Here is an 18,299-nt window from a genome sequence, read left to right as displayed (position 1 = left end):
CGTTGAGTTCTTTACGCCGTTGAGACCGTCGCATTGTGGGTAAGCTTCTAGTATGATTTTTATATTGTTTCATTGATTTTAGTTGAAACCCTAATTGGGTAAATTGGGGGTTTTGGGGAGTATTGTTGATGCTAGATTGTGATTGTATGATTATGTGGTTATAGGATGTGATTTCGTTGAAGAACGACTATGATTAGCTGATTGTGATGATCTTGGTGGTTGCTTTTCCAGGTAAGGTTTCCCTACTTAGTATTGTTTACATGGCATTGTTGATAATTGATTGATTGATTGATTGATTGATTGTTTTTGTTGTTGTTGTTGTTGTGGTTGTTGTTGTTGTTATTGTTGTTGTTGTTGTTGTTGTTGTTGTTGTTGTTGTTGTTGTTGTTGTTGTTGTTGTTGTTGTTGTTGTTGTTGTTGTTGTTGTATATCATATCGGTATTGGATTTGGAGTTGGTGATTGATGATAGTATAATGTGGTTGATGTATAATTGTTTGTGGTTTGCGAGGTGCGTCCTCGGCTGAGTGGAGTCACTTGCGGGAGTGGCTTCACGCCCTTGATTCGCCTTTTGTGGAACTTGCCACAAAAGGGATGTGCACATTAAGGAACTTGGGTTGTCGCTCGGATGATATAAGCGGGGCTTAGGTGGGAACGGCTGCGGTCCCCCACTGGCGGTGTGGAATACTTGTTACGATGAGTATTCTAGCAGGACTACACACTTTAGTGTGTAGTCAGGTGTGTGGTGATATGATGGAGATTGGTTTGGTTGGATTGTTGTATTGCTTTTGTTGTATTGTTTGTGTAGTCAGTACTGACCCCGTTTAAATGTTTTGAAAATTGTGGTGATCCATTCGGGGATGGTGAGCAGTTATTGAGCAGGTAGGAGTTGATGCGCATGGGATAGTTGGGTTGAGTCGCCACGAGCTGTTTAGAAGTCTTCCGCTATGTCATAAACATTCTTTTATATTGTTTCAGTTGGTTTGACAGTTTTGAGAAACAGTTGTATTTACTTATCAGTTTTGGTTTTTGGACTTGTATCAGGTTAAACTTATTTAATAAAGTATGTTTCTTTATTGTATATTTGATATGCATTGTCTCGGGTAACCGAGATGGTAGCATTCCCATGCATTAGGTGGTCCTGGTAAGGCACTTGCTGTATGAGGTATTACACCACTGAACCAGCTCCTTGCTCGTTGATTTGACTTCTGAGACGACTTCACGCTTCCCGAGGCAAAGACAATCTTGCTTCAGTTCTTCCATCTCCGTAAATGCAAGCTAAGGGACGATAAAGAGGCTCAATCCCGCCTTCTTTGGTACATTCCTGCAAATAAAGCAAAGTAAACCAAAGTAGACTATCTGAGGGACATTTGTAGCATAATACTATGAGAATCGCATAGAAATACGTGCAATAAAGGCTCAAAAAGACTATATAAAATGCACGTATCAAACCTCCCCAAACCAAACTTTTGCTTGTCCCCAAGCAAACTATATGTGAAACTAATGGAACGGAATAGAAAACTCAGAGCTAGCTACAAACTGTCCACTTAAACCGGTTTAATGCAGACAAACTAACACTTATAGTGTAAATTGTCAAATGCAAACGAGTTGTAGGATGTTCATAATAAAGCTGAACTGTCGACCTTGCAAGACCTTTAAAAATGGGCTCTCACGGGTCACTCTTCTCTCATGAAGCAAAGGGTAAGCATATGAATGTAAGAGATAAAGAAATATATCCGCTCACCTAAACTACGACCGACATAAATATGCATGCAACTAATATGATAGACAATTCTAGCTACCGTACACACACATTCCAACCAATCAAGGCTCCATCACAGCCAGGGCTTAAAAAATTTGGAAAAGTGAGGCATTGGGTAAGAAGGGCAAAACATTTTTGAAAATATGAGGTAATAAGTCAAGCTGGCTACCTAAAAAAGCCAAACGACAACATCCGCTTCAAAACCATTAGAAATAAGCACAAATGCCCTTGGTTGGCATACAACTCACTAACCAAATAAATACTCCTCATAAGATAAAAATAATGCATAGGAGAAAAACCGTTCTTATTCAATCTCTCTTTTTTTAAAATTTTCTTTTTCTTTTTCTTTTTCCTTCACAGTTTTTTCTGCTTTTCTCTCTCTCTCTTTTTTTTTTTTTTTTTTTTTTTTTTTTTTTTTTCATTTTCAACTTCTTTTTTCATCATTTCATCCCCCTTCTTTTTCCATATTTTACCAACTTCAATCTATACAATACAAACCAACTTGGCACGATAAATTATATGCCGTAAAAATATACACTAAACTAGCTTGACAAGGAAGGTTAAATTTGGATGTAGTTAAGGGTCGGAAGGCGAATTTGGCTAAATGTGGAGTTTAATGGGTAAAAATGAAAGAAAAAGGGATGCAAGCACCTCCCTGCATGTGACACCAACCACTAACCCGAATGTATGTAGGCAAAAAGCAATCGAATTTTATATATGTGCAAATTAATGATATATGCTATTCAAGGAGTACTACTCACAATCCTACATAAATTGGTAATGAATGACACCACTTTATACGGCTCTAAAACTTAGAAATTATGAGTAGGTTGCCAAAATTTCAGGTCAAGTCTATTTGTTCAGCAAAATTTTAACATTAACTCGTAGATATGCAATAAGACAAAGCTAAAAATATATCAGTTTTTCGCAAGGCTTACGCAAAAAGGACTAAAAGTAGTGCAATTTCATCATTGAAGTCTGCCATTCCGACTCAACCTATATGCATAAGTAAACGTGACATATTTTTTGATTTTCTTTTAAATTTTTCGATTTTTTTAATTTTTTTCTTTGGATTTTTAATTTTTTTTTATTGAAAACAAAAGACAATGCAAGTAGAAATGCAATAAACGTGAATGCAAAACAGATGCAAATGTAGACTCAAAGGATGCATTACCCTCCCCAAACCAAAATGGACAATGCCCTCATTGTCCTCCAGCATACACCAGTAGAATAATAGGGGAAGGGAAAAATACAACCAAATGCAAACAAATGAAATAAACTAAAGGAGATGAAAAAGAATAAAACGCAAGAAATACTTACAAAACGAACTTCCCCAAACCAGCAAGCAAACTGGGGATGTGAGTAGTCCAGCAGCTACTCGTCAGCCTCCTCGTCAACCACCTCGTAGGTGGGGTCCTCCTCGTCCTCACTTCTCCTCCTTTGACGACCTCCCGCAGCAAGCTCAGCTCTAAACCTTTCCTCCCTCTCAGCAGTGTCCTCCTCGCTCACAGGCTGTGGGTACCCCTCCGCCGGGTACCGGTAGAAAGAAAGGTGTGGCCAGTCAGCTGGGACAGGACGTCCTCTCATAATGTGGTACTCGTAAAGAGAGAATAAGGCAAGTGCCTGATCTCGCTCATACCAGCCACTCTACTGCACATTTCCAAAAGTAAAGCATCACGACGCCCTTGGTCCATGACCTCAGGCGCCTCAAAAGTAGGAAAAGCAACAAAATTAGCCGGTAAAGCCGGCTGAGGGACAGAGGGTGTGGGTGTAGGGGTAGGGATAGGCGTGGGCGTGTGCGTGGGCCCAGTCTGTGTCTGTGTAGAACCCTCACCGACTTCCCTAACAGTGGGGGAAGTCCTCTTCTGCTTCTTAGAGGCGGGAGTGGAGTCAAGGAGGTAAGAAGGTAGAGGAGGTGGAAGTCTACCCGTCACAGTAGTCAACGGTAAAAGACGGGGTAGGTCAGGCGAAGGTAAAGTCACGGACAAGGAAGCGCTTATCTTCCATATCCGATGGTCAGCTGCTAACCAGTGCATAGCAAGCATGACGGGAATATCGATGACATAATCCTTATCTAAAAATCTAAGACCACGGGAAAAGTCGGGAAAAAGACCGCGGGCAATGCGAGTCACTAACCCACCACAAGCTATCGTGCCTGTCACTTTCTGCCCGACAGTGTTAAAATGTTGAGCAGTCAAGTGGGAAATGTTAAAAACAAAGGAGTTACCACTGTCGATGTTCAGGTAACCCGCTAAAATAGACAGCTCGACATTGTTAACATTGTTGGGCTCGTGACGACCAAAAATGGTCTCTCCTAGCAGACGGAGAAAGTAACGGGCTGGGGATAAGTGGACATGAGCAACACGTCGCTGACTGAAAGGAGTGTGTGTAAGTGTAGGCCAAAGCAGAGCCTGGAGCTTCCTAGGAGGCTCAAGGAGACCGTCACTAACTAAACCCAACAGCCCCCCAAGCTCAGCTAAGGTCCAGGTGAAGGTCGTGTTGAACAGTCTAAAAGTAATGTACTTGCTCCGGTGGTCAGTCGCATAGGCCACAGGGGAAAAGGTAAAAGAGCTGAAAAATTCTAAAGTCGCTTGTCGATAAGTGATCTCTTTCATGGTGGTCAAACCCGACATTCCCGTCTCGTTGAGCAGCTCAACAACGGGCTCAAAAATTGCCAATTTCTATAAGGAGGGTCGACACAAGAAACGGGTAGATGTCATGTCACATTCTATTATATTTAAAAACGAGTTCTGTGGGACTGGGAAATGATACGTACCTGCGGAAACTCAGGTAAAGTCTTCGTGGAAGTGTCAATCTTGCGTCGGGTAGCAGCCTGTAGAGCAACGGCACGAGACCCCGTACTCGCCCCAGACCGAGAACCGGTATCACCAGCAGTAGTAACAACAGCAGCGGATGTAGTAACCATAGTAGGAAAAAGGGAAGTAGTCACGGGCGTGGGTGTCGACGCAGCAGGGGTCGACACCACTGTAGTAACAGCGGCAGCAGCAAAAGCCGCGGTGGTGGTGACAGTGGCGGTGGTAGCAGCAGTGACCACCGCTTGAGAGAGGGAGGGAGTAGTAGCGGAAGTAGAAGCAGAGCTTGTCGAAATACTACTATCCATCCTATAATAAAAAGTAAGTTCTAAATTAACATACAATCAACACAATCGGATTTTCCGAAATCGATTTCTAGAACCCTAATTTACACAAAATTAAGGTAAGATCGCAATTAAACATTGAATAAAAGGGAATGAACTTACTTGAATTGATTACCCAATAAGAAATGCAATTAAAATCAATGAAAACTTCAAATGAATCGAAATTAATCGATTTTTCGAGACCCCAATTCTTCAAATAGCTCCAAAATCGTCGAATATCAATGAAGCAAAGAAGGGGGAATGATTTCATTTATGAAAAGAAAAGTATTTGGGTAATTAATTATGTAAATGAGGGAAGAAATTGGAGAATTATGGTAGGGGAAAAAGAGATGTCGAGGGAATTAGGGAAAAATAAGATGAACAAATGAAATAGAAAGAGGGGAAAGCGATACTCCCTCGTGCTCATATCAGCTCAATGTGCTCGATCGAGTGATTTGAAACCACTCGATAGAGAAATTTTCTCCTCATTTGCTCGATCGAGAGCTCCTGTTACTTGATCGAGAGCCCCCAAATATGACCTTCTCGATCGAGAGCTTTACATTACTCGATCAAGAGCTTTTCTGGAACAGTTGCTCGATCGCACAAAAAAAAGTGTTCGATCGAGTGCTTTCCTCTTAGTACTCTTCCCAATGATCATCATAGTCCCCTAACCTGCAATTTACGCAAAAATACTTTCCACAAAAATACCAAATCCACAGTACACAGTCTATATTCTGTCTTAAGCTAACTAAAACTAACCAAGCTATTACTATTGTCCAAATGCAATAAAAAGTCTAACAAATTCAAATTACAAATTGTTTTTACAAACGGGATGGCGTACCGGTTTATCTTCTGAAACACTTGAATAGCCCAAAAGACGGCTTCTGACTGGAGGAGGTCCCTTCAGCATCGCGGACCGTCCCTTTAGGCCTCAATGAACTTGAATTAATCGAAGGAGAGTAGCCCGCATCCACATATGCCTTTACTCTCGTCTTCACTTTGTCCCGCATCTTCCTTTCATGGCCTTTGTCTTTGGCATCATCTTTAGCATTGAGCACAAATTCCAATGTACTCTTATCACCGGGATCTCCAATGTCCAATCCGCCTAGACCTGTAACAACAAAAATGACAGAATGGTCCTCCATATTGCTCCCAATCTGGGCGGAGGTGTTACTATCGCAGCACATGATTCAATATTCGCATTTGGAGATTCCATGTCAGGGTCTGTAGAGGGAATAGCATTTTAAGGCTTGACCAACATAGGGGCCCTACGAACACTAGTCTGGTAAAAAGTCAACTCCTCATCACCTACCTGAAAAGTCAAAGTCTGGCCCCCGACATCTATTACTGCACGAGCGGTATATAGAAATGGTCGTCCTAAAATAATAGTAGTATATGAGTCTTCGGGGATGTCTAAGAATACGAAATCGACGGGAATAAAGAACTTTCCTATCTTAACAGGTATGTCCTCTAAGACACCTAAAGGCCGTGATACAGTACGATCGGCCATCTGTACGGTCATATTAGTACAATGAAATTTTGTTAAACCAAGCCTCTTAGCAAGAGACAATGGTAAAACACTCACGCTAGCTCCCAAATCGCATAAAGCATTATCAATTAAATGGGTCCCAATATTACATGGTATAGAGAAACTACCCGGGTCAGACAACTTAGGTGGGGTCTTATTTTGAATAAGGGAAGTGCCCGCTTCAGTCAAAGCCACCGTCTCAGGGTCATTAATATGCCTCCTAAGCGCCAAAATATCTTTCATAAATTTCATATGGGAGGGTACCTGGGTTAGTAACTCAGCAAATGGTACAGAAACATGAAGACTTTTCAAAATTTCGGCAAACTGACCGAATTGCTGCTCAATCTTCTTACTCTGTAATCGTCTCGGAAATGGGACCGTAATTGGAATAGCTAGTCCTTCATTTTTCTTCGCCAAAGAATTGTCACATTCCGCCTTGGAATCACTCGATCGAGGAACAGTACCTCTTGATCGAGTGCTGTTCTCAGCAATAGGACTCAATCGAGCACTTTCAGTCACTCGATCGATATATGCCTTTTCAACAGTGCTCGATCGCGCACTTTCATCCTCTCAATCAATAACCTTTTAAGCATAATCCCTCGATCGACCACCAGAAATCAGTCGATCGAGGACATCTCATGGTGTCAGCACTTTTTCGTCAAAAGACGATTGTTCATGTACAACAACTTCAGCTTCCGGGTCAGAAAGTTCAGCATTTGCAGTCGGCATCTTGGGTCCCTCATAAGAAAGACCACTTCTCAGATTGATCAGAATCACCGTCTCATGTGGTCTCTTGTCAGGTTGTGAAGGTAAATGACCCGGTTGTCTTGAAGCTTGATTAGCAGCTAATTGAGCCATCTGGGATTCAAGTGACTTAATGGAAGCATCTTTCGCTTGGTCACTTTTTTGCAATTGAATAGTCAATGATTGCACCATCGACTTCAACTCGGCTATATCACTTATGCCACTAGAAGAGGCACCTTGTTGCAGCAGTGGGAAAGAAGGAGGCTTTTGGAAGCCTTGTTGTTGATTTTTATGAGGTGGTACATAAACTTGTTGCTGTGGTGGAGGTGTAGGATTCAAGACATTTTGACTAGTCCATCTGAAATTAGGATAAACTTCAGCTTGGTTGTTGTAATAGGAGCCTCCTTGCCTAAATTGTTGAAAGGCATAGACCTACTCCTTCTCAGCTAAGCACTCCACTGCAGTATGACCATTTTCGCCACATCTCTCACATGAGACGGTCTCTTGTCTAGACAACAGGTGAACCGCCTGTTGATTCCCCGCGGCCTGCAACTCGAACTTATCAAATATGGCATTCATGGCTTCCAGCTGAGCCACAAGTGCACTATTATCTATAGAGACCGTTCTAGTTCCACTTCTAGTATTCCCATATTCAGCACAATGGGTAGCCATCTCTTCTATAATTCCCCAGCCCTTATCATCATTAATGTTTTTCTGAAATCAACCATTGGCTGCAGCATCTAGAATAGCACGGTGGTCATCATATAACCCATTGTAGAACTGGTTGCACAAAAACCACTGGTTAAACCTGTGATGTGGGACAGGCCGAACCAACTTCTTAAACCGACCCCATGCTTCATACTAATTCTCAGTCGGAGTTTGCTTGAAACTCGTAATCTACCCTCTCAATGTGTTAGTTCTCTGCGGAGGGAAGTATCTTTTGTAAAAAGCAAGAGCCAGGGTCTCCCAATCATTAATCCCAACTGCAGTCCTATCCAAACCAGTTAACCACTCTCTGGCTCCATCAATACGAGAAAAAGGAAAAAGGACTTCCTTTATCTTATCTTGCGTCACTCCCTTAGTAGCGGGAATGGTAGAGCAATAATCTGTAAAGACCTCTATATGCTTCCTCGGGTCCTCACCAGCTACTCCCCTGTATAGGTTTCTCTCGACCAGATTAATTTAGGATGGCCAAATATCAAAGGTATTCCCGTCTTCCTTTGAAAGATTAAAACCCTTAGGAATGGAAGCAGCTGTCAGCTCAGAATGACTCGCAATATATAGCATCTTCGCAGATTCAGTAACTGATGCAGAAATAGAAATGTCTTCCTTTAAACACTGATCTTCCGCAAATATAAAATTTTCTAGAACAGGTTCAAGAGTACTCAAGACTTCCTCTTGACGATTCATTCTCAGCTAGTTTTCTCTACGGTGAAAAGTTCGCTCTGGTTCAGGATCAACTGTTACTAATTCCGACCTGTTGGACCTGGGCATACACAAAACTAAGAAAGAAAAAGAATAAGAACTGCCTCAAGGTATTAAAAATCCCTTGAGACTAAAATAAACTAAAATAAACAAGCAAATAGGCTAATTGCCTCCTCGACAACGTCGCCAAAATTTGACACGGCTGTTGCAACCCTATCAAAAATAAACCAACCGGCTCTAACTAATATAGTACAGGTAAGTCAGGTATCGTACTCCACAAGGAGACTATTATATCTACTTGCTATTCTAGTCCATCACAGTAACAAATTGGGGGTTTTTTGTTTTAACTAAACTACTGAACGAAATGTAAAGCAAACAGAGAGAGAGAGAGAGAGAGAGAGAGAGAACAATAAAGATAGTAAAATGAAATAAAGTTGTAAAAAAATAGAGAGAAGAATGCTAGGATGTCGGTTCACCATGATATCACACAATTCTGTTAAGAGGAAGGTCAGTCGGCCTGATGTGAGAAGGGTTAAGGAAAGGTCCTTCCGGTCCGCTATCCGCCCTAAAATACTACTAACTTAGCTTCCGCCCTCATTAGTGTAGTCTATTGTTCATAGCAGGTCTATTCAATCCAATCTTCCGATCTAAGTCTGAACTTAATCAGTTTAATTAATTTAGAAGCGTGCACTCAACTAAACAATTACAATTAAATTGCTAAAGAACCAATTCTCACAATCAAAACCGTCTAATCTAATTATAACATTATTACTTCACTATCATGGCTCCCCTAATCCTAGAACTAAGAGAATTAGCTACGCATATTCATAATGAAAATAACAACAATGGATAAAATAGGAGACATAATATAGAGATAATTAAGGAGAAATAACATAAAACAATAATAATAATAATAATAATAATAATATTATTAAAACAAAAATTAAGAACAAGAAATTAAGAGTGCAAAAGTGAATTAGATTAAATGAAGAGAGTAAGAAAGATTACAAAAGTTTGAATCCGGGATGTAAAGAGCATAGCAACGTTTCAAAGGAGAATGTCCACTCAGAAATTAAGAGTAAAGTATGCAGAAGAATGATGATTCAAAAGATAACCTAAACCTAATGACGTCTTTCCTTTATATAAGAAAGATATTTATTAAATAAGTTCTCGCGATAAAATCTCGCGTAAAATAGCAAACTGCTCGATCGAGTACTTTGAAACTCCTCGATCGAACATTATTCCAGCAAAACCTCTCGATCGAACAGACAATGTATTCGATCGAGGACCTCCAAAATAACACCTCTCGATTGAGAACAGCCGGGTCTCGATCGAGGTCTTCTCACCACCCATATCTACTCGATCGAACAGAATAGCCAACAAAAGCCTTCGATTGAGTCTAACACCACTGAACCAGCTCCTTGCTCGTTGATTTGAATTCCGAGATGACTTCACGCTTCCCGAAGCAAAGGCAATCTTGCTTCAGTTCTTCCATCTCCGTAAATGCAAGCTAAGGGACGATAAATAGGCTCAATTCCGCTTTCTTTGGTACATTTCTGCAAATAAAGCAAAGCAAACCAAAGTAGACTATCCGGGAGACATTTGTAGGATATTACTACGAGAATCGCATAGAAATACGTGCAATAAAGGCTCAAAAAGACTCTATAAAATGCACGTATCATAAACTTCTACAATAAAAATGTCTTTGAAATGAATTTATATTAAACCCTAACGATGCTTAACTTTTCTTGATTATACCTCTAAAACGTAAACTTCTACAAATATATTGGTTTGTGAAATAAATTTAATTTAAAACGTAAATATAACGATTTAGACTATTAATCCCCTTAATATGAATATAAACTCCATTAATGAAAGTTAAGCATGCAAAATAGAAGTACAACAACTGCGAAAGATAATGTTAAACCCCCACCATTACAAACTATCTTGCATATTAAAAAAAAATGGATATTAAATAAAACTATATTAATATTAATCCGTAGATTAAAGTTTGTTAGAAGTGTAGTCTTCTAACTATTATATTTTGAGAGAGAATGATTTCTAGAGGGAGAAAATCCTCTCTAGGAAATTAGGGTTTCGGTTGCACCATGGCAAAGAAACCACGATCAAAATCTTCTCTCAACAAGCAAAAACTACAATCGAAGGCAAAATTAAGACTTTCTTTCACAAATACTGCTGATCTTCATCTGGATAATAGTGATAACAGTGACGAAATGGGGGAACCAACTGATTTAGTAATACCAGCTTGTTCTGAAGGTCATGTGATTCCGCAATCATCTGACGCGAAGTCCACCCGTTCGGTTAGTGAGATTGTGGGGATTCCGGTCCTTGATATGGATACTATGGTTGAAGATGTTGAATCTGAAGAATCTGAAGTCTCTGAGGCCGAGGATGAACCAGTCCCTGAAGAATCTGGATGGACTCAAGTTCCTGGTAAGCGGCGTCCTCCTCCTAAGAAATATGTTCAAATCACTCTTGATGATGTTAAACCAGAACTTGACTATTGGTCAACAGCGGTCATCTGCTATGTGTTGAGGGGTAATCCTCAATGGGCACAATTATCTGGCTTTATTAAGACTATTTGGGGTCAATATAAATATGATAAAGTGTCTTTCTTGCCTAATGGGGCATTTCTGGTTCACTTTCCGACTATGGAGTGTAGAGACCTGCTTTTGAAGCAGGGTTTTCCAATGTTTGGGAACAAACCTCTTGTTGTTAAACCATGGACTAAAACTGCTTCTTTGGCTAAGGAACCTGTCAAGGCTGTACCAGTTTGGCTCCGATTATGTGGGTTGGGTCATAAATTTTGGGGAGCGTCTAGCCTGGAGAAAATTGCGTCTCTTATTAGTAAGTTTATGCGTGCTGATGCTTCTACAATGGATAACACCAAAATTGGATATGCTCGTCTTTTGGTGGAGGTTGAAATAGGGCAGAATTTCCCAGATAGAATTTATTTTAAGGATGAAAAAGGGGTAGATGTCATTGTTGCTGTGGAATATGAGTGGAAACCAGTAAGTTGTGGAGTCTGTAAAGGTATTGGTCACACTAAAGAGGATTGTATTAAGAAGGCTGCTGCTCCACGCATAATTCAGGTGTGGAGGCCAGTGGTGAAAGCCCCTGGTCCTGTGGCTCCTCCTACACATCCTCCTGCATCACTGGAGCCAGTGCCCGAGACTCCTTTTGGTGGTCCTACTCATCATGACTCGTCTCTGATACCTATTGCTAGCCCTATTCTTCAGGTCACTAGGCAGGAACTGGTGCACCATTCTTCTACCAGTCCTAGCAAAACTTATGGTGAGGCTGTGTCACCAACTAAGGATAAGGGGAAAGTAGTGATCATGTGTCTGTGGATGGTGGAGAATCCTCTTCTAGTGCTAATGGATAAGTTAGATTTTTGGAATGTTCGTGGAATGAATAATCCAAATAAACAGCTAGACATTAAGAGATTCCTTTATCAGAATAAGGCTGGTTTATTTGGTTTAGTTGAAACTAAAATAAAAGAGCATGACTTTTTAAATGTTCTACATAGGTTAGGTCCTTACTGGGAGGGATTTAATAATAATAGTCATCATCCTGGAGGTAGAGTTTGGATAATGTGGATTCCACAGTTATTTTCTATTCATCTTCTTGTTAGTTCAGACCAGCATATTACTGTTGAAGCTACTGATATTAGCTCTGGAGATACATTTTGGTATACTGTGGTTTATGGTTTCAATTCTGAAGGGGAGAGGCAGAGTTTATGGAGTCAGCTCAAAAATCTGAAAGATAATTGTTCTAAACCTTGGTGCATATGTGATGACTTTAATTCCTTGCTTAATTATAATGAGAGACTGGGGAGTGATGTGTCTTGGAATGAACTTAGTGAGTTTAGGCAGTGTGTGAACTATTGTGATGTCACTGATATTCAAGCTTATGGTTCCTTCTTTACTTGGAACAATAAGCAGGATCCATCCACAATGGTCTTCTCTAGAATTGACAGATTCATGGTTAACATTGATTGGATGCTTCTTTATCCTGATAGCAAGGCATACTTCATGAATGAAGGCAATTTTGATCACTGTCCCTGTATTGTTTCTAGGAATCCTGATACCCCTACTAGGAAACCTAGCTTCAGATACTTCAACATGTGGAGTCTTGGCCCTCAGTTCAAGGACATTATTCAGCATGAATGGAATAGATCTGTGGTTGGGGTCAAAATGTATCAAGCGGTTACTAAACTTAGAAATTTGAAGAAACCCCTGAAGCTTCTTAATAAGAATAAATTTTCTGATGTGGAACGTACTGCTGATATGGCTAGACTTGTGTTGGATGATCTGCAATCTCAGCTCCATCAGAACCCTCATGACACTCATCTCAGTCTTGCTGAAAGAGAGGCTGCTGCTTCATATGACACCTTACAAAAAGCAAAAATTAGCTACCTGAAACAAAAGTCCAAAGCTGATTGGTTGCAAGGGGGTGATGAAAACTTCTGATATTTTCATAGTCAGATAAAACAGAGGCAAATTCAGAACAAAGTCTTCCAGATTAAAGATGTTCATGGGAGTCTTCATCAGAATCCTCAAGATATTGAAAGTGCATTCTTGGAGTATTATCAAAGTCTTTTGGGCACTAGCAAGTTTACTACTAAAGTTCATAAAGCCACTGTCAGGTCTGGTAAAGTAGTTGATGCTTCCTTGGCTAATATTCTTTTACAGCCTGTGACTTGTGAGGAAATTAAGGATTGTTTGTTCTCTATTCCTGCTTCTAAAGGTCCTGGTCCTGATGGGTTTAATAGTCAGTTCTTCAAAGACTCTTGGGACATGGTGGGGCATGGAATTTGTGATGCTATTAAGGACTTTTTCTTTACTGGAAAACTCCTCAAACAGCTCAATACTACCAATATTACTCTTATCCCAAAAGTCAGTAACCCTACAAGTGTCCTTGAATCCAGACCTATTGTGACACCCTCATTTTTAGCGTAAAATAAACACGTAAAATTTTACAGAAAAACTGACAGGATATGTTTGTAATTGGTCCAACCAGATAAAACCTGTAATTTTAAAAACTTTTCTAAACCAACCACAAACACTTCCAAATGAAGAGTGCCAAAACCTGCAAATAGTAACACCCTAATTTACATAACATGCTAAAGTCGCGAGAATAAAGTGATACAAACCAAAGTAAGAGAGGGAGACATATGTCCCTTCAAAATATAAACACAACCAAATGTTTAAAGGTTTACTACAAAATAACCAAACTAAGTCCAAGGTTCTTTTGCTCACTAGCTCGTCTGTGACCCCATCTAATCATCATCAACCTGTCAATCGCATTTTATACAAACACGAAAGCCACAATTCAGTGGGGAGTAACTTCGAGTCCTCCCAGCCACGAAATGTCATATTTAATGTAATATGTAACGTAACATGTAAACCACATCACAAATAATCTAGATATCAAATATTCTAACAAGTGAACTCTAAACTGACCAAATTAAACTATCATGTGAAACATATAACAAGCAGTAATCCAAACTTTATCAATTGTAACCGGCTTGCATCTCACCTATTACAATTCATAAAATCACCATACAAGAAAGGACAATATATCAAAGACAGGCATAAGTTCTTAGTACGGTCAATAGTCACTCAGAACTCGAGTCTATACCACGAGGTAGGGAAGGTAATCGAACCGGTATCTTGGCTCGGAGGTTCTATCAAAACATGGCCAAGACACAACACAACCCTAGCCTAAAATCAAGAGATCTAGACATGCGGATACACACCACCGCACCCAAGACTCACAATTTATCTAAAACAAAGTGAGTACCCTAAGGAGTCCACCAAAGGGTTGGCTAGTACATAAGCTGACCACTTACTATCAAAATAAGTAACGAGGTCATGCCCCAACTTGGATAGAATCCCACCAAGTCAGGAACACAAAGGCTATTAAGCAGTGAACATATACTCGTCAAAGACTATAAAGGCCTATCTATGACAAACACAACAACCTGCAAGAAGTATTCAATACCAATTCCATTTCCAGCAATATTAACAATATTAAAGGTTTCGGGGAATCTAAGGCCGTTTCTACAATATAAGAACCCATTCAAATCAACCAACAATATATGTGAAATAAAAACATAGTTAATGGCCTAAAACAAGAATAAGGCCAATTATCCAATTCATACAAAATTTCATCCAACCGAATTTTTACCCGCAACCCCAGCCCTGCGATAGGTACGGGTTAAATTGCGGCTGACCAATCACACAATTGACTGACATCGAATCAGTCAAAGGGACCAAGGCTCAGTTTTCGGCTTAATCACCAAAACATTGCAATTATCGCCATAAAATTCATTTTAAGCCTATTCATTACAATTTCATTTTATAACCTATCCTAACATGTGCCAACTACCAAATAAGCATAATTTTACCATTAACATTATATTTACTACTAACATAATCCATTTCAAAAGATTACCCATATGTTACTTATACTAAATATAACATTAATGCACCCGAAATGACAAACAACGCATGAAAAACCCCGAAACAAGCAACGGGCCGACCCGGGCCAACCCCAAGGCAGCCGTGGGCCTGCCTGGGCCTGCCGGGCCTGCTGGGCCTAGTGGGCCGCCACCCCAAACCCTCCATTTCTCCATTTTTGTTCAGTTTAACATCGTCTGAAGCATCAATTAGTCATTCCCAATTCATTCCCATACTAATATGTGAACTTAAACTAACAAAAGACATGAATTAGACATGAATTTAACCCATTTTATCATGTGAAATAAACCACTCAAATAACATACACAAAATCACACAAAAAGCAAAGAATGTGACATTAATTCGTCGAGTAACTCGAAATATGTTACCTTACGCTAGCAAAGAGACAAGTAATAACTTGAGAAAGCTTCTAAAACCCAAAATTACTCTTCATCTTCAACCACATATGAGTCACCTAAAATAATTATGTGAAAGGACGATATTAACGAATTATCGTTATATAAAATATGAGACGGAAATTAATTTAATTATATTTTAAATAAACCAAACTAGCGTCAAAACAATTTATAGATACGGCCCAAACTCGCGACTTAGCCAGGCCATCGCCTAGGCCACTAAGGGCCACGGCCGGGCCACGGCTAGGGCGCTTTGCCGGTGCTGCTAGGCTACAACAGGCCACGGCCAGGCTACAGCAGGCCCCGGCCAGGCCGCTGCTAGGCCAACCTTATAATAGTCACTCTCGTCCCAATAATTAATTCAATCTCAACTCTCTACCCCATCTCTCTCATTACTCCGTCCTACTCATTACTCCGTCTCATAATATAATACTCCATAGTAACCAGATTTCCATTTCAAATTCAATATCGATATTGTCAAATATTCCATTAAAGGAATTGCTCAACATTTAGAGTATAACTCTAAGCTACTCACCTGCTAGACCTGATCAAAGGATACGACAATTCGAACACAATACAATCCAAATAAAACCAATCTCAACTGATCAATTCTCAATCTCAAAATCCAAAGAACAATGTGCGCATAAACATAGTAGTAGACCATCTTCTAAATCTTAAGCTAACTTTAACATATAGGATCTATTTCTCACTGGCTATTATCAATTGAGCAATTATGAATGCTCCGCCTCACAGTCCGTATGTTCACAACACTATTCCAACATTATCCAAGATTTAGCACCACTATCTCGCACCTTTCAACTACATAGTTTGCAAACTTCATAATTTAACCCGTCTCACAACTAATTAACTTAACAAAAGGAAATATAATAGCTAGTATTATAAATAATTCGAGTAACCTATCACCGTTACCTTTAACGCTCCTTATTCTTCGAATAAATGGTCCACAAGGCACGAGCCTCACCCCGGGTCTTCGAATCCTTCATAAAAGGGCAAGAAAACGGAATAAATAAGCTAAAAGACGACACTTTTATAAGACGGCGAAAGACGAAACCACTACAAAAAGGAGACTTTCTTACCTTAAAAGGAGGAGGAAGGAAAGGGGAAGAGAATGGTACAAAAATTATCGAATTTGGTTGAGAATGGAGGCGGGATCTGAGGTTTTAAGGTCTGTAAAAATGGTGGACGGTTGAAGGTTAGCTGATGTTGTTGTTTTTGGTTTGTTGTCCGTCCCTTCGAAAGGAAGAAAGGAAATGAAGGGGGGTGTGGGACACGTTAGGTAGATAATAATAATAAAAGAATGAGTGACGAGCTTGCTTGCCTGCTATATATTATACGTACGTTTCTTCATCGTTAAGTAATTTCACTCGTTTTTAAAACCGTCTCGAGTTAATAAATTCGGTTTTAGTAAAAGTTTCAGTAATAAAACCGAATCAATAATAAATAAATTTAATGAGTGAAAATAAAATAAACTCAGCTAGTTAACGTAAATAATACAATATCAGCTTGAATCAGACTTATTAGCGATTTTTACGAAACTAACGGATATTAATAAAAATTGCTAATTTAGTGAAATAAGCTCAAAATAGCTAATTGGACGGTTTTGTTCCCAAAATCCATCTCGGGTTCACTTAAAACAACTTTCATAAGGACTCGTAAAGAAACGGAAATTATTAAATAAAGAAACTCGAACTAACTTCAATAAACTTATTAATGATTATTAAAATTAACGTATCGAATTATGATGAAATTAATTAATTAGCTAAGCATATATATATATAAATCGTTAAATGATGTAATTAAATTTAAAAATAGCAATTAAAAGAATTTTATCCAACTTAATAAAATACGGGGTGTTACAATCACCCCATCTTTTAAAAAGTTTCGTCCTCGAAACTTGAAAGTATAAATGAAAGGTTATAAAAATAAAATTGGAATTGGAATCGGTAACCAAAACATTTTAAAGGTTATTTATCGTAAGAATCAAAATTCTTTCAAAAGTTTCAAATAAAATTTTCCGACAGAACCAGATTCTCATCAAGGTAACGAAAGTGTTCTCGTTACGTATTCAAGAACATCACATTCCAAATCAAAGATAAGGTCAAAAGGCAAATCATTTGTATAAATCAAAAATCAAAATTCCTTCAAAAACATTAATGAAGAGTTTTCAAGAATATAAGTCTCATTCAGGGAACGGAAATGCTCTTGTCGTGCACACAAGAACGCTAACTTTCCAAGTCAGAGACAAATTTAAAACAAAAACTATTCGCCGACAAGCGTAGAACAAGTTATCAAACGTTTCCAATAACTAGTTCTATCATCCGATCAACGTCAAAATCAAAGAAAAAGGCAATCCACTCAAATTTTCTTTTGCAAAAAGCCAAAATAGAAATAAAGGTTTCACTTTTAAACCCAAATGGGGGTCAAATCCCTGAAAATGTAACATTAAACTTTGACAAAGAAGTCATAAATAGATCAAAGTTAACAGAAATTGGATAAAATTTAAAGAAATCTCGGGTTTAGCGATTAAAATTACGATAAATGAGTTTATATTCAAGGAAGGAATAGGGAACTAAATCAAATTTTCATTTTCAAGTCTTCAAAAATAGGTTAGGTTTGCAGAAGTGACATAAACTTTTAAGAATGAATCGAAACTAGTAGCTTGAAAGTTTAGAAATTGTACCAAAAAGGAAAGTAACTTAGATAGCATAAAAACAAAGTATGTTAAGAGAGCTCAAACTTAACCAACAAGAGAGCTATAATGACTTTCATAGGGTAAAAATTGAA

At 39.1% G+C, this 18,299-nt stretch overlaps 1 long non-coding RNA gene across 1 annotated transcript in view; it reads right to left on the bottom strand.

Moving 5' to 3' along the window:
• LOC141634369 (uncharacterized) overlaps window positions 1-16,732 on the bottom strand; it is a 187,251-nt gene extending 170,519 nt beyond the window's left edge. Inside the window, exons 1-3 of the long non-coding RNA XR_012539096.1 lie at window positions 16,592-16,732; window positions 16,425-16,492; window positions 15,468-15,553 (exon numbers count right to left, since the gene is read on the bottom strand). This is a non-coding gene — a long non-coding RNA (uncharacterized LOC141634369). The remainder of the gene's footprint in view (window positions 1-15,467; window positions 15,554-16,424; window positions 16,493-16,591) is intronic.
• Window positions 16,733-18,299: the final 1,567 nt, after the last annotated feature.

This window comes from Silene latifolia, chromosome Y (genome assembly GCF_048544455.1).
Source record: "Silene latifolia isolate original U9 population chromosome Y, ASM4854445v1, whole genome shotgun sequence".
Classification (NCBI taxonomy): Eukaryota; Viridiplantae; Streptophyta; class Magnoliopsida; order Caryophyllales; family Caryophyllaceae; genus Silene; species Silene latifolia.
This window is presented reverse-complemented; position numbering and strand designations above follow the sequence as displayed.